The 21892-nt window shown below is 53.1% G+C and overlaps 1 protein-coding gene across 8 annotated transcripts in view; it reads left to right on the top strand.

Moving 5' to 3' along the window:
- Nucleotides 1-269: 269 nt before the first annotated feature.
- CTIF (cap binding complex dependent translation initiation factor) overlaps nucleotides 270-21892 on the top strand; it is a 299569-nt gene continuing 277946 nt past the window's right edge. For 5 of the 8 annotated variants that reach the window (XM_040478885.1, XM_040478883.1, XM_040478882.1 and 2 more), the window contains exon 1: nucleotides 271-466. The gene's annotated coding sequence lies outside the window, so the exon portion shown is untranslated. Of the gene's footprint in view, nucleotides 467-1137; nucleotides 1473-21892 lie in introns of those variants that run through there. The other 3 variants (XM_040478887.1, XM_040478884.1, XM_040478881.1) reach the window with 3 other exon arrangements.

Raw genomic sequence — 21892 nt, 5'->3', positions numbered from 1 at the left:
TGGACTGTCTCGGCTGTCTCGGCGGCATCCCCGGGGTCCCGGCGGCGCCCCGCTCTCCAGGGCCCGCCATCCCGGGAAAGAAAGGCGAACTACATTACCCAGCAGGCCTCCCGCCGCCCTCTTTCCTTTCAAGTCTTTGCACGTGGCCGGAGGGGAGGGAGGGGCCGGGACGTCACTCTCCTACATTCTCTTTCCCTGTGTCAGAGCAGGGATCGTTTTTTTTTTTTTTTTTTCCTTCCTCTACTCCCTCCCCCCCACCCGCCCCTCCCTCCCTCTTTCCCTTCCCTCCCTCCCTCCCCTCTCGGTTGGGTTTGTGCGCTGGGGCGCCGGATCCCCTCCGCTGCCGGGACGCGCGGAACTCGAGGCAGGAGTAGGCTCTCTCGAGCCTCCTCCCTCCCTTCCCCTTCCCTGTCCCCTTCCCCCACCCCCGACACGGGCTCGGAGCGGCGGCCGGAGGAACCCAGAGGTGAGCATCCCCCCGCCCGCCCCCCTCTTTTAGTCAGTACAGCCTGCGGATCGATTCGGGGACCCGCCAGGAGGGCTGCGTGACGTGCGCGTGCTGATAGATAAATCCGAGAAAACCGCCCCAAACAATTAACCCCCTTCCCCCTCCCTGCGCCCCCGGCCGCCGGGCGTCTGCGCCCATGCTCAGACCCCTTCTCTGTCGCGGACCGCACTCCACGGTCTCGCCCCCTCCCCAGGTTCGCCCCTTCCCCTCAGGGCTCCCGGCCCGAGTGGGGAGTCGTAGCCCTGGGGCTCCCGGGAGGAGGGGGCTCTCGGGGGCGCATGGCTGGAGCCCGGCTGGCGCTCGAGCCGCGCGGTGTAGCCGCTGTCATGTGCCGGGTTCCGAGCCGGGGGGAGGAAGAAAGCGAGCGTGATTGCTCTCCCTTTTGTTTTGAAGCCCGCATTTGCTGCATCAAGCAGTTGCTTTAGTACCAGCCAAACTTGCAGCTGTTCTGACCGCGCTCCGGCGAGGTAGGGAGCGCGGCCCTGCGTGGCGACTCCCGGCCGGAGGCTGCTGCGCTGGCGGCTGCCTGAGGGACCCCGAGAGAGTGTCTCCACGCAGCCCCTCCCTCCCGCGGTGACTGATTGTGTCTGTGGCAGCGGCCGTGCGAGGGTGTGTGCGCGCCCGTCACCGCGAGCGCGGGGATGTCTGTCGTCTAGACAGGCGGCACCCTCCCTCCGTCCCCGGTGAGCCCGCGGGCCGCGGGGGGCGCGGGGGATGGGAGCAGATGAGGAACCCGAATCGGTGGAGCCATTGCGGTTGCAGCTTTAGACATTCCCTACGGTGGTGATTCTGTTGGCTTTTTGTTATTATTCCTGTCGCCACGGTGTGATTGGGCCTGGGGAATAGATCCTTCAGGCGGAGCGGGGGTTAAGTTGACAGGCTCTGAAAAGCCAGCTCGCGGTGGCGAGTGACCCGAACGTACGCGGCGTGGGCTCCGGCTCGGGCTCTTCAGGACGAGGAGCAGGTGACTGTCCTGGACGCGTCGCGGGTCGTGGGGGCAGGAAGGACAGGGGGCGGCGGTTCGGTCTGCGGCGACCGAGGTCTGCCCTCCCCCCGCCCCCCCAAGGGCCGCGGGCCCCAGCCTAGGTGCATCTGGAGGAGGCGGCCCGGGGACGGCGGGTGTGACTTGGGTTATGTCTTTCGACTGACGTTAAAAGACAATTGGGGGTCGGCGTTGGCTCTTGGGTTTCGTAGAGTTTTCGGGGTTGAGGCTGGGGGGCAGGTGTGAGCCGGGAGGGGGTGCGGCGTGTAAAGGGGAGGGATGGCTGGCGGCGGCCTGTGTGTCCCTACCGGAGGAGCGAGGCGTCGCCTCCCCCGCCCAGCTGTTTGTGTGTGTACACACCGCTCTGGCACGTATGGGGGGGGGGCGGGGCGTGGGGGGGGGGACAGACCGCGGTGTAGTGGGGACACGCGTGGGCCCGACTACCCGGTGAATCGTCCCGCCAGCCCCCTCGTGGTCCCAGTTGGGCTCCTGGTCGTGTGTGTCCGCGCACGCGCGCGCCGGGTTACTTGGACAGGGGGTCCTGCGGCTGTACGACCCGGGAGCCCCTGCAGTTGCGTGTGTGCGGGGTTGGCGAGGGAGTTCCGGGCGCGCGGTGGCGCGGGAGACAAGCCTTGCGTCCCTCCGCGTCCCCGACGCCCCCTGACCCGCCGGGCTGGCAGCCTGCTCGGCCGGTGGGGTGCAGGGCTGGGAGGGGCCGCGGGCGCGCGCGTGTCGCCGCCCCCCACCCTCCCAACACGCTCGGGTTGACCCTTGCTCCGGGGCGCTCTGTGGGTGCGCGTGCGCGCGCACCCGCCTCTGCCTCGCGGGCCCCGGACAGAACGAGCGCGCTCTGCGCACCCCCTTCCAGTTTTTCGTCCTGGAGACCGTGGGGGCCGGAGGCTGCCCTGCCCGCCCGGCCCCGGCCCCGGCCCAGCCGGGCGCTGCTGCCTGCGCTGCTACCCGGCTGCCCTGCTTGCCCGCCCGCCTCCGCCGCCGTCGCTTTCTGGGTCCCTGAGGCCGGGGGGATTATCTCCTGGGCTAGGGGCGGGCGCGCACTGGGAAGAAGCCGGTGGAGCTGCGGGCCCCGCGGCGGCTGGAGTCTCGGGAGGGCGAAAGTGACACAGCACGAGCGCCGCCGCCGAAGCTGGAGGAGAGAGGAAGGAGCCGCCCAGAGCACGGGGAGGGGCCGCGGGCTGTCCGGGCCCGGTTCCTCCTGCCCGGCCCGGGGTCTGAGCCGAAAACCTCAGGAATCCCGGCTTCGAGCATGCTCAGCCAGCGCGAGGAAATTGCCAGGCTTTCAAGAAAACCCAATTGTACAGGAACAGAATGCACCGAACGAACGTTAGCGGTGCAGTCCCCCCCACAGGACGCACTCGGGTTGCCTGAGGAAACTCCCTTTGAGTATTTGAAACAGGATTCGATTTACACACAGATCATCTCCTCTGCTGTGTCAAGTGACTGTCCTAGATAATGTACGCTGGTAGGCAGTAATTTTGTAGCGCATTCTGGGGTAAGGTGTCATCGGTGATTAACAGATTGCTGTAAATAGCGTGTTTGTTTGACTTTACAGAGCGTTTCCCCCTACCCTTGAATCATCACAATTTCTTAGCAGGGTCCTGTGATGTAGGCGGGTAGTAACCCCATTTTACAGGTGAGCACACTGAGGCTCAAAAAGTGCCATGTGAGTCCCCCAGGGCCCCTCAGTGGGGAAGGGCTACTTTCCCCCCCTCTCTGTGATCCTGTAATTTCTCTTCGCAGCCTATGGCTTTTAATTTAAATAATGGTCATTTTTTTGGTATCTGTGTTTGAGGTTTTTTTGAGAGTAGGTCTTGGCTCCCCCAGGAAGTCCTGAGCCTCAGAAAGGGCGTAAATTATAGTGGTATTTATTCTTTGTCAAAACACTTTTTATTTGCCACCAGACCTCATGAGAATAGTCATTAAAGACAGAAGTCTGCATTGCTGGTTATTACGCATCTGATAATTTGCTAATGGCGAAAGGTTATCAGCTTTGATACATCCATTATACCAGAATCACACCTGCATATAGTAAATACATATGGCATACATGTTTATGCAACGCATGTCTGTATTCGTATGGGTGTGTTTGGGTGTGTTGTTCATGGACCCCGTGTCCTTGCTGAGTCCAACGTTTATTCTTTAGGTACTGATTTCAAAACCATTGGTTTAACGTGTAGATCCCTGAGAAACCCAGGGTTCATCCCAGGTGATACTGTTCCCTGCCCCCCTGCATCCCCAGGGATAGGGAAGCCCTGAAAAGAGCAAAGAGCTCCCACATGCCTGTAGGTACTTTGAAGAGTTCGTGTACAGGAAGGTTCTCAGACCCAGCCTGGAGAGTTACCAGGTTTGGCCAACTAATCAACCACTCATTCACAAATAGAGACTGAGCACCTCCATGTTTCTGTATCTTCAAGTGCATGCAAAGGAAATTGAACATACAGTCCCTGCCTGCCAAAACCATATTCTATCTGTGGAGATAAATGTAGGATTTTAAGTCCAGCATATGTTTATTGAGCACCTACCTTGGGCTAGATACTGTACTCTGTTTGGGGCACACAAAGATAGTATAGTAGAAACAGCTAAGTTGTAATGCAATAAAACGAGTGATTCACAGCCTACGGGAGAGAACAAATCATAAATACTTTAGAGCACTCACCCTGGGACTTAGTCAACTTCACATATGTTGGTTGGAAGTGACTCCTGATGCCAGTTCCAATTCTAGAGCAAAAGCAGGAGGGAGCAACAGAGGAAGAAGGGCTTTCTGTCCCTTGTTACCCTGGACTTCAGGCTTTTTGTAACCTCCCAGGTGGGCCTGGAGGTATGTCCTGAGGTGGACGTTAGGCAGCTAGTGGGAAATGACCCTAAAGTCAACCAACAGGTTACTCTGCTGGGCAGTGAGGAGCTGACAAGTTCTTCTCCCTGGTCCTGCCCCAGCTCTGCGGGGCTGTGATGGGCTGGGGTAGGCTATCATCAGTGATGCGCTGTGGCTTTGGTCAAGGTCTCACTCAGGCCCTTCCTGGGTTTAGTAGTTTCTGTCTTACAGGTCTGTGTAGATGTCTTAACGTGAGTCTGCTTCGTATCTGTTCGTTCCCCACCTCGCTTCTGGGGTCCCTGACACTGTCCTCCAGTTTCATCTCGGTTTGGGGGTTCACTGCCCTTGTTTTAAGGTTCTGTTGTTTGCAGTTCAGATGATGAAGGAGGAAGCAGGAGGTGGTAGGTAGGATGGAGAGAGAATCCTGAGCCCAGAGAGAGAACAGGAGGCTCAAACAGACGGGCAAATCGCAGTTTTTGGGCATTTTCCAAATGTGGTGGCATTTCTGCATAGCTTACCCGATAAACGTGGCGGCTTCTTTCGATGCTCTTTTCGGTGGGGGGGATCCTCTACCTCTCAGCCTCACAGCCGACTCACGGTCACCTGAGCTCAGTTGTTCACATTCAAGCCTTACTCTCCTGCCCTCCTGCCTCATCCTGCACACAATTTAGAACAGCGCTGTGATGGGGGCCTTCTCCCTGAATTATCACCATGCTGGCTATGACCTCTGCCTCTGATTTCTGAATTAAACCCAGGCCAAAGCTGTGATTCAGAACAGGGGGGGAAACAGATAGGTCTTCGGATCCTAGGCACCCAGAGCTGGGACGGGCCCTCCTAATAAGCTGATCTCTGTGTGAAGGCCCCGAAACCTAGCGAGGTGAAATGACGTGCCCAAAGTCACCAGGAGCCCTTGGCAGAGTTGGACAAGAAATTCCAGATTTTGATACCTCGTTCAATCTTCTTTTTCTGTGCCTTCTGGAAAAAGCGGGGTTCTTACTTGCCAGAGAGAATGCTACATCTTCTGTATCTCCTCTGGTTCTGGGAAAGGCTCTGGAAGCCCTCTCTTAGTCTTGAACTTCCTTTCCTTTGAGACTGCCCTTCCCTGCCCTATCTTTCATCTTCGGCATCCAGGAATCTGGATGAGGACATATGTTTGTGAGAAGTGGCAGGCCTGGGGGCTTTCCAGTGCACTTCAGTTTAGTCCCTTCCCTTGGCCGGGTCCTTAGGTCCCGAAAGTGTTTGCAAAGCTGGCATACATGAGCATTTTTCTAGGAAGGGGACTCACAGATTTCATTTGACCTCCCACCTGACTCAAGTACGGACAGGAACTCCTGGTGGGGCTGGTGGGGGTGGATAGGGGGTTGCCGGGCAGTGGACGCTGCACTTGATTTGGGTTTATAGTTTGCAAAGTATTTCCTGCCTGGGATAGCATCTGCCTTTTATCTTAGCCCCGCGGAGCTGTTAGCGTTATTCCCATTTTGCATACGAGTCCTCTGAGCCTCCATGGTTAGTGACACGCCAAGTCACGGGGAAGTTGTAAGTTGTAGAACAGGGATCTGAACCCAGGTCTTCAGACTTCAAATCCAGCGCCTAGGGCTAGGATGTCACATCGTGTCACATCATCATTACAGTTTTGTGAGTGGAGTGCTTCCAGGTTTCTAGAGCTTTTTATGTTCACTGTCGGCTCATATCCAGCATGGAGTCAGCCCCAAGTGCTGACTAACTTACTCAGGGATGGGATGGATAAAGTATGGGAGGCAGTCTTCATGGCACTAACATGTGGACTGGGGCCAGCTGAGATGATTTTGTGGAAGAGGTGAATTTGGGAGTAGGTCTGAGGTCGTGGCGGACCTAGAATAGGTTTTCAGTTGGGGCGATGGCTCAAAAATGGTAAAGGAGAAATATGTGTGGTGAGCACAGTGGTTGAGAAAGTTCTGAGTAGCACGGTCAAGGGGTGCCTGTTCAAGCCTCACATCAGGGAGAGCTTCCTAAGGGAGACAACACAGGCACCGAAAGCGAATGGATGAAAAGAAATTAGCCTGGAGAGGAGCTAGAAGGGGTAAGGAACAGCGTGTGCTTAGTAGAGGAGGTCTGAGGCTGTCTGGGCAAAGGAAGGGATTGCAGCAGCAAGGTCAAGTTCAAAGGTGGAGAGGCAGACAGGAGTTTCGTGAGCCCAGCCCAGGACCTTGGCTTCTAGACTACAGGAGGAGCATGGTGGACGGGGCCGAGGCCGAACGGAGGCATGCTGCTGTGGTTCAGAAGGGAATGCGATCTGGAGCCAGGAGGCCACTGGGCCAGTGAGGCAATGACAGGTTCCATCCAGTATCAAGTCGCAGGGGATAAGGCCTGGAGCCAGGGCCTCGTGTAGGGGGATGGAGGGAAGGTTATACATTACAAACATTTGGGGACTAAAGTCTGCAGTGGTTGCTTAGCTTTGAGGAATAAAGGAGAAGTCCCCGCGACTCCCTCCTGGCTCTCTGGCCTCACTGACAGAGGCCTCACAGCCTCTCCCCGGGTGCGAACTTGTGGCCCGGAGCACAGCACGTCTGCTGAGGTTGGGGTGAGGGGGAGGACCGCGTGAGCTTGCTGTCGGACGTGTTGAATTTGAATGGCTGGTAGGTGAGGCCAGTGGAGCCGGGCTTGACCGCCCCGGGCGGGCGCAGGGGAGCAGCCCAAGGGAGGGGTGGGGGCGGGGAGCTACAGTTCGGGGAGTGAGGAAGCTCCGCTGCGGAGTGTGACCCCGGTAGACAATGAAAGACCTCTTCCTCCCATTGTCAGAGAATCCTTTGTCACGCCGGGCCCAGCCGCTGCAGCCCGGGGCGGGCGGGGATGCTGTGTCATGCGGAGGCCCAGCTGGCAGAATCCCTCGGCAGCTGAGAGCAGGCTTCAGCTGGGAGCCTTTGGAGTTGGGGGAGAAGCGTTTTCATATTTCACAGCCGTGGTGAGCGGAGCCCTGTCCCAGGCGCTCGGGCCGTGAGCCAAGGGCAGGGAGGGCCGGGCAGCCTAGCTGCTCCCAGATGTGGATGCATGAAGCCACGAAGAAGCTTTTGAGACCTGCGCAAATAGTAGAGTACGATTTCAATAGGAGAGCATTGCAGAGACTTCTCTTCCTGCCGCAGCGCATTTTTAGAGGGCCGATGCGTTTTAGGCAGAGCTCAGTGCTTGCAGCTTTGAATCTTTAGGGCCTGAGATCGTGCCTGGCACTTGGTAGGTGTCCCACCGACATGGGTGCATCTGCAGGGATGCGGCCAGACTTCGGTGTCTGGGGTGGGAGGTCAGCCAGGGACGGTTCCTGCGAGCAAGTCCAAAGAGGGTATCCCAGCACTGAGTGAGAACGTGTTTAGCACCATAGTGGAGTGAACATCTTGAAAATCTTCCAGTTACCAAGCACCTAGAAACGCTGTATGAAATATAACTAGCACCCTTTCAAAGAAGAGCTGAGCTCATAGAATGTAAGGGAAATCCCCAGGGAACTCCAAAGTGAGTGGGGACAGTCAGCTTGCACTTAGGCTAGGCCGGTCCTGGGGGGTGAGGGTGGTTGTGGGCGTGTGAGTGGCAGTTACTGGTCTCAGAACCAAGGGGGTTGAGCTCTGACAAGAGGAGACGAGACGGGAGTTGGGACAGAGGCCCTCTGCCCCTGCAGAGGTTTGCAGGCTTGGAAAAAAGGATGGACTAGATGTCAGCCAGTTGGCATGGAAGTGGAGGAGGGGGAGCTTGGCGGTCTTGGCCTGGATTTGGCGTGGGGAAAAATCGACCCTGGGAACTAGAATACCTCAGGCCTGTCAGGGCTTTGGATGTCCACGACAAATGTGGTCTAGAGTCCCCAAGAGGAGGGGTTAGCATATAAAGCCTATATGCTTTATATATAAAGCATATATATATATATATATATATATATATATATATATATGCCCCCTCTAGGGGCCAGGGGCCCCCGTCCCATGGCTCTAAACTCCCAGGGGCACCAGGAAGGTTCTGGGACTCCTCACCCTTCACTAACGTGAGTCTCCTCCACTTTGGGGAGGTGCTGAAGGACCCAGGTGGCCTGAGTGAGTGAGTGAAAAGGAGGAGGAGAGAGGCCCCAATGGGAACCTTTCTGAGATGACTACATACTTTGGGAGGTGGGTGCAGGGCTGTGAAGGGCTCTTCCTGCCCCACGGCCTTATCTCTTAGCAGAAGCCTGTAGACGAGCCTGTCCAGGAAGACCAGAATGTTCTCCCCTGCCATTTAGTCAGGACAAGTCCTTACAAAGGCTTCGGTCTGGGTTCCCCCTAAGCGTGCCCTCCGCAGATTCTAACTGCTACTGGTCCCCCAGACCATGCACCGCATCGTTTCCTGGTGTTCCTGTAAACTTGGAGACGCCTTCGAGTTACCCAGTCCATCTCCTAGCTGGTGTGGGTATCTGGGAACCCTGACTATCTCGGCACTTTTTCCAGTGCTTTCTTCGACCAGGAGCATACTGCTCTGTGAGGCAGCCCCTTCCCTCATTCGAAGGCTTTTGCTGCTGGAAAGGCCTTATATAAGTGTCAAGGAGCACCCTGCCCATTCCCCACCCCCCCCCCATCACCCCTTTGGCTGTTATGAGAGATGTTTTCCAGGCCTCTCACCATCCCGTTGGCTTCCCTGGAAGGGCCTTAATTTGTCAAGCTCTGATTCTGTGAGAAAGCATCCAGCCAATTCGCCTTCTAACTTACTGAGCAGAGAGGGAGTTTTTGCAGATGGGTGTGATATTAGCTGAGCCGGCTGCATAGGCACAGTCTGTGATGTAGAAGTTCTGAGAAGCTTTGGCTCAAAGCTTATGGGAGAAGCACACACTGCGAGTTCCTTCCTCCAGCACCCAGGATCCATTTCAGCGTCTAAGTGACTCCGGAATCGGATGCAGGGAGCTGATGTTTATCAAGTGTCTATTATGTGCTGGGCACACAGTGCTAGGCGTTCTCTGTGCGCCTCACTAAGTACAAGTAACTTCTGTGAGGGAGAGACAGAGAGGCAGAGACGTGGACATGCCTAAGGGTCGTTGTGACAGTTGAGCCCCAAAGTTATTCCGAAAGAATGTGTGTGGTTCCATCTGGAGTGGGTGGGGCTGACATTCCCAATGCCATTCCCTTTTAGGGCCTGCCTCCAGGGTAGGCAATGTCATGATCTCACCACTAGCTGAGAAGCCACAGGCCTTTGCCATATTCGTGGGTCCTTAGCTGAGATGCTTAGGAGTTTGAACCGTGACACGAAGAAAGTGTCGGCTGGAGAAGCCACATCTTGGAGTGTCACCAAATAGGATGGTATTCACAATCGGAGTGTTTCTTGGAGCTGGAGCGTATCTGCCTTGGGGGCTGTCTGCCCGGCCCTGGGCGTCTCTGGTAGAACAAGGCCTTCTGCCCCTTCGCCTGTGCGGGATGGTTGGGGTCTCTGGGTTCCGTGTCGAGTTATGAGGAGCCCGAGTTGCCTGAGCAGCGAGGTTGTGCCAGCCGGCCGGGTGTCCACGTAAGCACTGCCGGTTTCACACAGCACCCTCCGTGGACAGGGCCCAGTGGTGAGCGTGAGGGACTCTGGGAAAGCACCCAGTTTCTCCTCTTCCTCCTCCAGAAGTTGTTCCTTATGCTCACATTCTCCCGGTTTGCCTCGAACCTCTCAGCTTAAGAAGACTCTTACCTCCGTTAACATTCGGTTTGGTTTAGCAGATGTGCATCAGGCACCTGCCGTGGGACAGATGATTTCGGGGAACGTGGCAGGGTCTCCGCTTCCGTCTTCGTCCTGGTGGAGAAGACGGAATGGCCTCGTATTCACGTAATGCGGGGAGTACTGGGTAAGGAGAAAGAAAAGTGGGCTGAAGCAGCCCGCACAGGGCGACGATAATCTTTGGTCCACATGCAGACACTTTTGAGAGTGAAAGTCATGCTAATAATAATCCTGTTGGGATGTAGACACAAAAGAGGCCATCCCTGTGCCAGTGGGGGCTTATGGCCACACGGACCGGGGATGTATGCGTGGGTCACACCTGGCTCTGTCATGGGTCATTTATACTGTAGGATGATGGAGGTATAGGATGATGGAGGGCAGTGCCTGCAGAGAAACTGGCAGCTGTTGCCTCAGTTTGCTTCGGGGCTAGAGAGGAAAGCATCTTCCGTGGGGACTGGGGACTTGACATGCTGCTGGGCCTCTGTTAACAGCTGCAGGGTTCTGTGATCCATTTCACCGCGATCTCGGTTTTGGGGTTGGGGGTGCAAGTTTGGACAGATGAAAACCACCTGGTTTGTAGGATGTTTTTGGCTACAGGCAAAAGAACACCGGACTGACAGGGCTTCAAAAACAAGGCGTTTAGGGGCCCCCGGGTGGCTCAGTTGTCCGACTCTTGATTTCGGCTCAGGCCATGATCTCACGGTTCGTGAGGTTGAGCCACGCTGTCAGCACAGAGCCTACTTGGGATTCTCTCCTTCTCCCTCTGCCCCTCCTCCTGCTCTCTCTCAAAAATAAATAAATGTGTAAAAAAAAAAAAAAGTGCCACTTAAAAAATCAAGTGTATATAGACTGACAGCCGGAAGTCTGAAGGTAGGGGTTCTAGAGTTGGTTAATTCAGTGGGTCAGTAATCATTTCAAGGACTCCTTCTAACCTTACAGGCCACCACTGTCAGCATTTTGGCCTTTGTCCTCAGGCTTGTCCCCTCATGGTCACAGCACGGCTGCCCCTGCTCCATACGTCACGTTCTCATGTAACTGTATCTGAGGGCGGGCAGGAAAGTGAGTTTCTCCTTGTGTTTGAAGTTATCAAGCATGGCAACGTTCCTCAGAACCCCCGTGCTAGAATTTCTAGCAAGTCCCATTGAAGGGAAATGTGTTAATGCGCCTGCCTCAGCTCCGCGGAGGCTGAGAGCAAGTCTTGGTGCCTTCTGCCTCATCTACAGGAAGAGGTGAGGCTGCTTGCAAGGGGAGGAGAGTGATGGTCGGGTGAGCACTGATTAACGTTTGCCCTAACAAATTAAAAATATGATTTTATTTCCTTATTTGGGGGGTTGTCAGCCCTTATTGAGAAATAATATTTTATACCTCAATATGATTGGAGTCATAAAAAAATGCACCCCCTGGCTCTGGCAACTGATCTGCTTCCTTTCACTATCGTTTTGCCTTTCCTAGTAATTATTATCTCTTAACCCATGGGGACTGTTGGGGCTTAGGACCCCAGATTTCCCGCGATGCCTTCTGCGTGGCCTCAGTAGCTGCGTTCTGTGCCCCCTCCCCCCGAATAGCCCCTCTCCTTTCCCAGCACTAGGGCCAGGCAGAGAACCCTGGCGGACAGAATTGTCCAGAGGCGGGGAGCCTATGTTGCTGGTGGCCCAGACAGCAGGGCTAGAGATGCCTGAGGGGCTGAGGCTCCGGCCGGTCGATGGTAGACAGCGGTCACCTTTGAGAGTAGCTGTGAGGCTGAGAGAGGAAATTGCTCCTTAGTGTGGCGTGGATACCTTTGGTCCTGCAGAGTCAGTTCTCTTGCCTGTGCTGGTTCGGAACTCCGACCGTAGTGGAGGGTGCTGTCTTCCTGTCCCCAGACCGCTGTCCCCTTCATACAGATGAACAGCCTGGGCTGTGGCTGCCTGCCCTGTCCCCTGGGGCAAACCATCCCTGCAGAGCTCTTTCACACTCCACTCATCTGGTCAGTTTTGTCCTCCCCTCCACCCCAGCGCTTGGTCTGTGAATCTTTAGGGCACTTAGCCCTTGCCATCACTCCCATCATCCCTTGGGGCCTCATCTGATCTGTTCTCTGAGATCATAAGCACCTCAATACTGTCCTAGTCTGAGTCATCTGCGGATAGCTCATACGGCCTGCCACAGGGTCCATGCTCCATGAAAAAACTTTTTTTTCAAGCAAAGTACATATTTGCAGAGTGAGGAGAGGCAGCTTGCTCATTTTGGCCATCTCTCCAGATTTAAGACCAGTGCATCGTGGCACGGCATGGTGCCCAGATGAGCATTTATGGCTCTCTGCATAATCCTTCCTGAAGAGGAAGAAAGGTAATCCACCCTGCTGTTAGGGGTTGAGTTGTCACCCCCCCAGTACCTTGAATGTGACTGTATTTGGAGAAAAGACCCTTAAAGGGATAATTAAGGTAAAAGGAGGTCCTGTGGGCGAGCCCTAAACCAACAACACTGGTACCCTTAAAAGAAGAGGCGATAAGGACACAGGGGAGACGGGACACCTGGGAGGTGAGGACCCAGGGAGGAGGCGGCCATCTGCAAGCCAAGGAGAGAGGACTCAGAAGAAACCAGCGTGCTGATCTGAATCCCAGACTTCTAGCCTCTCGAACTGTGAGAAAATAAGTGTTTCTCGTCCAGGCTACAACGCCAGGCGTGTGGCTCCAAAACCCGGACTTTTCTGTGTGAGCGGCTGTGTTTGGGCAGCAGGGGAGACTGTCTGTCAACCCAGGGATGGGACAGGTGGTATTTCTCCCGAAACCCTTCGGGCAATTTAACAATAACTTTAAAAACCTGACATCTGTGAGGTGCTCCAGTGATAATTGCTTAGGGAGCACTTTACTTGGGTTATCTTAATTAGCCTTCACACCCTCTCTTTTATCATTGAGAAAATGAGGGCACAGAGAGGTTAAGTAATTTACCCTCAGTCACACAGCTAATAGGTGGTTTAGTCAATTTTGCTCTCATGGTGCCTCTGAAGTATCACACGTGGAGATTGACAGGCTCGGCTGAGGTTTCCTGGTAGTGATCTGACAAGGTCACTGGTCCCGGGTCTGCCGCTGGTGACCTGGGTGACCTTGGGCACATCACCTCTGGATGTTTTCTCTCAGTAACCTCAGGGATTGGATGAGGAAGTATCTAACACCCCTGATCGTCTCACTCTGAGGTTCTCAGTGCCAGGCCCAGTGCCAGAGGTAGGGATTATATGCTCAGCATGGCCTGGCACAGGAAAGGAAAAATCCCTCTGATGTCATCCTTGGCATCTGCCCACACCTAAGGTGGCAGCCCTGGGTCGGCCCGACTTGGCCATTTGGACCTCTGGCATGGCAGTTTGCTCTTTCCCTACAAAATTAATTTTTTCTTTAAAAAAAAAATTTTTTTAAATGTTTATATTGAGAGACAGAGCACGAGCAGGGGAAGAGCAGAGAGAGAGGGAGACACAGAATCCGAAGCAGGCTCCAGGCTCTGAGCCATCAGCACAGAGCCCGACGTGGGGTTCGAACCCACAGACCGCGAGATCATGACCTGAGCCGAAGTCGGACCTTCAACTGACTGAGCCACCCAGGCGCCCCCAGAGTTAATTTTTTCAATAAGGTGGAAATTATCTCCTCCCCGTGCCAGGGCCCATTCTCGATCTTTTAAGGAGGTGGGCTTTGAGTTAGATCCCTTGAACCGTTTGGGGTACGTGTTGCTGGGGAGTGATTTAAAGTGTTTCCTTCCTCTGGGTGAAACAAACGCGGCCTACTGCGGCCTTATTCATGCCAGAGAGAAACCAGCCACGGCGGCAGAGGCTGGGGAGCCCAGGTTGAGCCAAAGACTGCTGCATCCTTAGCCTGCTCTTGTTTCCACATCGCGTTTGACCCAGGTAGATGGCAGGTGAGGATAAAGGCGAGGACAGCGGGATGGCATCGTTCCGGGGTTCTGCAGGCTGAAGATGGGGCATCAGACCAGGAAGGAGGTTGGCTGGGCTGCCTGTGGGCACTCAGGGACCTGGTTTTAACCTCTGATAGCCCAGCTCCTGGTTTGTCCTCATAGGGCTTTAGTGATTTCAGTGACCTCGTTAGAGGCGAGTTTACTTAACGTATCTGTAATGGATTTCAGAACCAGAAAAGTACTAAGTGTCAAGTTTCCGGTTCCCCCACGGCCTGCTTAGGACCTCCGTAGTTCCAGAATCCCAAGCTCTGACTCTAGCATTCAGGGCCGAGAAGAGGCCCTCAGGTCCCAGTGGGTGAATGGACACAGAGCAGGTCTGATTGCTGTGGACGCGACTGTCCATTATCACGTGGTCTGTGCTGTTGTCGGCCGCATCAAGGGTTATTTTTCTCTTTATTTGTTATTCATTTATTTATTTTTTTGAGAGAGAGAGAAAGGGAGAGTGAACGAACAGGGGAAGGGCAGAGAGAGAGAGAGAGAGAGAGAGAGAGAGAGAATCCCAAGCAGGCTCCACCCCGTTGGCTCAGAGCCTGATGCGAGGCTCTGACCCATGAACCGCAAGATGTTGACCTGAGCTGAAACCAAGAGTCAGATGCTCAATAGACTGAGCCACCCAGTTATTATTCTTGGTGTTCTTGGGAAATTGGCAGGGCTAATGTGCTTTTTCCAATGGGGACATTGAGGCAAGAGAGACCAAAGTGACTTGGCCAAGGTCACATAGCACACTGTCCAGTGAGAAAACAAATCAAGGGCTGGTTCTCCATTCAGTAACCACCACCCCCCCCGCCCCCCATCGACTTCAATACCTTAAAGTAAGGCATTCAAACTATTGATGGAGTATAGGCTGATTTTCAGTTGAATATCTATGACTTATAAAAAAAAAATTAAAACTTGTACAAAATTTTAAACATTTAAATGTGCACCAAAGGAAAGAAAAAGCTAGTACATGGAACTTGTGATTTCATTATTGCTTAACAGGATGCTAAGTTTAATAAAAAGTCAGGACAGGGTCAATAATAATATTACAACCGGCAGACGAGTATGACAGACAACTCCAAGGTGGTGAATTGTGGGAAAGACTGCATAAGCAAGTTTGGGTTGGGTTTATGTCACCTGGCATTAGGACAGTTTTGAATAATACATGTCCCATTTCAGCCCAAGGCTACCTCTTCTCATGTAACAAATGTGGGTTCCTAAATATTTATTCATATGAAACATTTAGATATAGGATTGTGATTTGTATTCACAAAAGATGGTCATTAACTAAAGACAATCTTAGTAAATATTTTTTTAAAGCAAAGAGCCCTTTTATATAGTCCAGTTTCTTTCAAAAGCAAATTTAGACTTTTTTTGCAAATTTAGACTTAAAAAAATTTTTTTTTAATGTTTATTTATTTTTGAGACAGAGTGAGACAGAGCACGAGTGGGGGAGGGGCAGAGAGAGAGGCAGACACAGAATCTGAAACAGGCTCCAGGCTCTGAGCTGTCAGCACAGAGCCCGACACCGGGCTCGAACCCACAAACCGTGAGATCATGACCTGAGCCGAAGTCGGACGCTTAACCGACTGAGCCACCCAGGCGCTTCAACAAATTTAGACTTTTAAACCATGACTTCTGTTATCCAGCATTTGGATAACCAGAGACTGCTCTTTTTTTAAAGTTTATTTATTTTGAGAGAGAGAGCATGGACGTGTGTGCTAGTGGGAGAGGGGCAGAAAGAGAGAAAGAGAGAGAGAGAGAGAGAGAGAGAGAGAGAGAGAGAGAGAGAGAGAGAATCCCAAGCAGGTTTCTCAACAGCACAGAGCCCGATGCAGGGCTTGATCCCACAAACCACAAGATCATGACCTGAGCCAAAACCAAGAGTCTGATGCTGAACCAACGGAGCCACCCAGGCACCCAGATAACCAGAAACTTCTTAATTGGCACCTGAATAACTTTAACACAATGGCAGTTAATACATTTAATTGTTGGAAAGATCTTAGCACCTAATGTGCTATAATAAAGAGTGTTCTATTTGACATCCATTTCCCAACCAATAATAAATACTCTTGTATAGAGGTAACTAAGGGGTACATTTTAGATCTAACTCGTTCCAATAAACCTGTCATAGTTTTGTTTTATTTCATCTATCTATCTGTCTGTCTGTCTGTCTGTCTGTCTATCTATCTATCTTGAAGTGGAGATCACCACTTGTAACACAGGACTCAACATTTTTAGGCCAGAATAGTCTCTTCTGCCTTGTGAGCAACGGTGACCATATTTTCTGAACCAAAAATCAGGATATGCATTTGAATATTTGAAATCAGGGTTTCTCTCGATTGTCATCTTATATCTGAATTGGGACTCTAGGGTCTCATTCTCAAATTTGTTGATGTGCTTATACAAATCAAAAAGATTTTTGTGATAAAATATATTGGCCCTACCTCCTGAGACGTATTTTCTCTTTTTAGTTTCCTCCCAAATATCTTAGCTCCTATGTTCCCAATACGATGTGTGTATGGGGTTTCCCCACCACCAAACGATTCTCTGACACCAGCTGGGTATTCTGCAGTTCAGCTCAATACTGACACTGTCTATGTGGAGATAAGATCAGATCCCACAGGAGAAGGGCTCAGTCCTACAAGACACCCCCTTGCGTCAGAGATAAGGTCAGATCCCACAGGAGAAGGGCTCAGTCCTGCAAGATATACACATCCCCTTCCCTGCCCCAGAGATCCCACAGGTTAAGGGTTTAGTCATTTAAGACACCTTCCCCCAACGCACACACCAAATTCAGACGCCTCTGACTGGCTACAGATTGGAGGTTCCAGTGACCCCACTCCTTAGGTTTGATTAATCTGTTACAGCGGCTCACAGAACTAAAAGGATGTAACTCAGGAACAGCCAAACGGAAGAGACGCGTGGGACAAGGCATGTAGAAAGAGCAAAGAGCTCCCATGTCCCCTAGGAGCACGCTACTCTCCCCAAATCTTCATGTGCCCACCAACTGGAAGCTCTCTGAACCCCATCCTGTAGGTTTTTAGGGACGCTTCATCACATAGGCACCGTTGATCAAATCACTGGCTATTGGCCACTGATCAACCTCCAGCCCTTGTTCCCTTCCCGGAGGTCGGGGGTAGGACTGAAAGTTCCCACTTTCTAACCACGTGGTTATTTCGCTGGCCACCTGCCCCATCCTTAGGTGCTTTCCAAGAGTTCCCTCATTAACATAAACCCTCTTTGGGCAGAAAGGGGCTTATGAATAACAAGACGCCTTTTTCTCTCGTAAATTCCAAGAGATTTAGGAACTCTGAACTAGGAACGGTAGGTGACCGAATCTATATTTCTTATCATAAATCACAATATCATACTCCTTTATTAATATAACGGTGTTAAATCAGGGGCCCTTCCCATCCCATCCCCCAAATTCCTAACAAACAACAGAACAGTTGCCTGTGTTAGGTGTGGAAGCAAGTAGCTTTGTGACCTGAGCAAATGGTGGATGTTTACTGCCTGTTCTAGTTTCTATTGCCGTGTAACAAAGCACCCTAAAATTGAGTGACGTAAACGGTAACAGCCCTCCCGTCTGCTCAAGAGTCTGCAATTTGGGCGGTGCCCGACAGGTGCAGCTGGCCTCTGCCTCCACCCGGTGTCAGCCGGGACGGCTCAACCTGGACCCTGGCGCAGAGCCACTTCCAAGATGGCTCCTTCCCGTGGCTGGCGAGTTAGGCCGGCTGTTCTCCGTCCGTGGGGCTGCTCGGGCTTCCTCAGAGCACGGTGGCTGGGTTCCAAAGTGAATGTCCCAAAGAAACAGGAAGGAGCAGCTGCCAGTTTCTTACAGGCCGGACCGGACGCTGGCTCAGTTGTGAAGTTGTCGCCATCGGTCAAGCAGTCACCGAGTCTGCGTTCGGGGGTAAGGGACAAAGATCCCACTTCTTGAAGCGAGCAGCGTCAGACGTTCTGGGGGCCATGTTGAACCACCAGCACTGGTCTCACAGAAAGGGAGCATCTTTCCTTCTCACAGACCTTCTCCCTTCACGCATCTTCACTGAAGATTTCACAGTCTTTTGTGGCGGGATGAAGAAGGAAATGTTTATAAAACCCTGTTTGTTTCGTTTGAACTCAGTTAGAGTGAGTGAGTGTTTTGTGTAAAGTCCCTTTTATAGTGTAGCTCTTCAACAAGTGGCTTCCCCTTGTCACGGGTATGGGGGGGCTTCTTCACTTAATAACCACTCCCAGAATTCACTGAGATGAGGGCGCGCAGGCCCTTGGCTCTCCTGGCTGGGGGCCTTCCCCCGCATGGCATCCGTGCTTACCGGCCTTCTCAGAGCCTGCCATGACAAGGGACGCTATGGAGATGAATCAGGAGACACCCCCCCCCCCCGTGCCCACCCTCAGGAGCCCAGCGTGTGTGTGTGTCGTAGCTGGAAAGCAACGACCTCAGTGTCACCTTTTCTCACAGTGCCCTCTTCAGCTGGCAGAACACAACAGGCCACGCCCTGCAGGCGACATTGGCTACTTCTCTCTACCTTTCTGGGCTCTTGAGTTTAGAATGGGCCCTGGCCTGGGAAGGCAGACGTGAGGTCCGGCTCCCCATTCTGTCTTCCTCATCCGTAAAGCAGGGAACTTGTTCTAGTCCTGGGGTTAGCAAGGCTGTGGCCCACAGACCCAAGCTGGCCCAACGCCTGCTTTTCCAAGTGACGTTTTACGGGAACACGGTCACACCTGTTGCTTTAAGTGTCTGTGACTGCTTCTGGCTAGTGGCAGCGGAGACCCTGTGGCCTAAAATAGTTACTCTCTGGCACGTTCCAGAAAGTTTGTGGACCCCTGGTCCAGAATAATGGTTTTCAAACTTCGTTCTAGGCACAAAGTTCTTTCTTCAAATAGCTTTGAAGTTTTTTTTTTTTAGGCAGTTCGTTTAATAGCTATCACATGCCAAGCACTGTACCAAGTGCTTTAACGTTATTGACTAGTTTAATCCTGATAAAAATCCAAGAAATGAGTATTATGTAAAAAAAATTTTTTTTAATGTTTATTTATTTTTGAGAGAGACAGAGGGACAGAGCACGAGCAGGGGAGGGGCAGAGAGAGAGAGGGAGACACAGAAATCCGAAGCAGGTTCCAGGCTCTGAGCTGTGAGCACAGAGCCCAACACGGGGCTCGAACCCACAAGCCCTGAGACCATGACCTGAGCCAGAGTCGGACGCTTAACCGACTGAGCCACCCAGGCGCCCCTGAGATGAGTATTATTATCAGCCCCATTGTTCAGAAGAGAAAATTGAGACGGAGTTCACAGAGAGGTTAAGTAACTTGGGTAAGGTCACACAGCTAGGAAATGGCAACAGCAAGACTCAAAGTCAGCAGTCTGGCTCCAGAGTCGATGTGCTTACCCACTGTTCCATGTTGCTGCTCACTGGTGGCCTCCTGTGGAAACTGGGTAGAGCAGGGGCAGCTGGTAGAACTGATGTGGGGGTGATCAGCATCTTCCCCTTATTCCTCGGCTCCTCTCTCTGCAGCCTACAGGGTCCTCGGACCGTATCTGATGACCTCAGGAGGCCGACAGGTTAGCAGATTAGTAGGGTCCTATGCTCGTAGAGGGGACTTTAGCTTCTTTCGTTTTCAGTAGGATGAATTGGCCCGGGTTGTTGGGAACTCAGGCCGGCCAGGACTTGGAGAGAACGTTATTCCCTGGGAACGAGGACTCCAGGCAAACACCGTTTCTAGACGATCGTAATTATGCCCAATAAAAATGAGTGCTCTGAGACCCAGGTCCCCATCTCAGAACAGTAACTGGAAGAAGGCATCTTTCAATTAATTGCAATGCCCCCAAACAAGTATTAAAACCAGTAAATCTATTTGGAGCCAGTTCCCAGGGCCAGAGTGATTTACCTCTGAATGGAGCCATAAAATTCAGCAAGGGCGCACTTCCCACGCAGAATGTCACCTTCCCAGCTCCCTCCCGCCAGCAGCTGGTAACTCCTCCTGCTGGGGGTGTTAGGCAGCGTTTCTTGGGGAGAGGGGAGCCTGGGGCTGGGGGTGGGGTGGGGCAGGGGGGCCCTTGGGGGCCTTCCATGTATGCAGAGTAGCTGTCTGGGTTGAGCCCCCCTTTCCCACAAGTGGGGAGTCTTCAGGGATGAACTACAGCCTTCCCTGCCCTTTGGGGCCCAAGGACTCCTCAGAGCAGGGGAGGTGAGGGTGACTCACTTTTACTGCCAGTGGAAAGCTGACCTTTATCTTGGTGGTGGTTTGAAGGTGACTGGAGTCTTGAGGGAGTTTATTCTTTAGTGTTTTCCTGGTCTCAACAATGGTATCTATTCAGTTTGGTGACGTAAGAGGATTCCTGATTCTTAGTGGACCCCCGCCCACGTCCCTGGCCCGTAGATCGTCTGTCCTATTCTGAGGTTCCTGCTGCCACTGCCTTCTCTCCTAGATTTGTGTCCCTGCCTGCCTCACCCGAGGGTGTATGGGGTGGGCTGTTTCCAGGTGCTCCCCTCCTGCCCCGGAGTCCCTAACACTACCTTCTCCCTGAACCAGCAGCACACTCCTCCCCTTGACCCCCCCCAAAATGATGAAAGAAGCTTCCTAACAACCAGGAACCCCAGTCCCTTCTCTGCTGGAGATTCTTTTTTTTTTTTTTTTTTTCAACGTTTATTTATTTTTGAGACAGAGAGAGACAGAGCATGAACAGGGGAGGGGCAGAGAGAGAGGGAGACACAGAATCGGAAACAGGCTCCAGGCTCTGAGCTATCAGCACAGAGACCGACGCGGGGCTCGAACTCCCGGACCGCGAGATCGTGACCTGGCTGAAGTCGGACGCTTAACCGACTGCGCCACCCAGGCGCCCCTCTGCTGGAGATTCTTGATTTGGGGGAAAGGCGTTTAAAAAATCTTCAGATTTTTTGGGGGGGCGCTTTTCAGGCCACTCTTTGCTGTCCCTCGGTTTATGCAAATTGGGATTTTTCCTTGTTCTCATGAGCCACCTCTTGAGAAATGCTCCCTCGCTGTGCTCCTGCTGTCTCAGGCATGACCAGTTTGGTCCTTGGGAGTCCCACAGGCCCAGAAGGTCCCAGAGCAAAAGGGGATTTGGTGGGAGGCAAATGCTTTGCCTGCTGCATGGAAGGCAAGCCGGGACCTCGCAGGCCTGCGGGGTGATACCGCCCATGTGGGGATGACCACGGGTCAGTGCCACAGTCCTGGGGCAGCTCCATGTGCTACAGATGGCCCCCTCTGAGGCCTTGATGAGGGTCCCCAAAGCCTGGCTCTCCTCTAGCATACTTCCTCAGCTTAGGTTTTTCATTTGTTTCAAGTCCTGTTTATGGCCGATGTCCCCACTGTTTTCCATAGATCCCAAGCTCGAGCTCCGCAGCTCTGCTGTGTCACCGCGGAGTGTCTCTTTTTAGTTTGTCCTTCCCGGCTGTCGAGGGCTTTTCCGTCCCTTCCCCTACAGGAAACAGCTGAGAAATCACCAGGATTGTCACACCCTTAAATAACACCAGCTGCCACTCATCTGTGTCGTATTTTATGAATTTGCCAAGTGCTCCCCTGCCTCCTGTGTGGAGTGGGCAGGTATTATTATTGTCACTCTACATAGATGCTCGAAGAGATTAAGTCTCACGTAGGACTTCGCAGCTGACAGCAGAAACAGAGGCCACATCCTCTCACTTTCAGTCTTGTGCACCTTCTACCTCATCACGGAGCCAGCCACAGACACCAGGGACAGATGGGTCTTGAGCTTTACTTCTGTAAAATGGGGTCATCGTACTGCCTATTTCGTGTGCTTAGGACAGTGCCTGCTGACAGTGCTTATCAGCTCTTAGGAGGGGTAGTAGGATCCCCATTGTGTGCTTTGGGGGACAGGCAGATCGCGTGGCTTGGGCACACCACCCAGAAATGCAGATAAAACCCTTGCCCGGAGAACCGTCGTGCAAGGTGGGAAGATTGGGCCCGCGTGTGTGGCTGTCCTGCACCTGTGTCTCTT

Source organism: Herpailurus yagouaroundi, unplaced genomic scaffold (assembly GCF_014898765.1).
Source record: "Herpailurus yagouaroundi ecotype Mexico unplaced genomic scaffold, PumYag 142, whole genome shotgun sequence".
Taxonomy (NCBI): Eukaryota; Metazoa; Chordata; class Mammalia; order Carnivora; family Felidae; genus Herpailurus; species Herpailurus yagouaroundi.
This window is presented reverse-complemented; position numbering and strand designations above follow the sequence as displayed.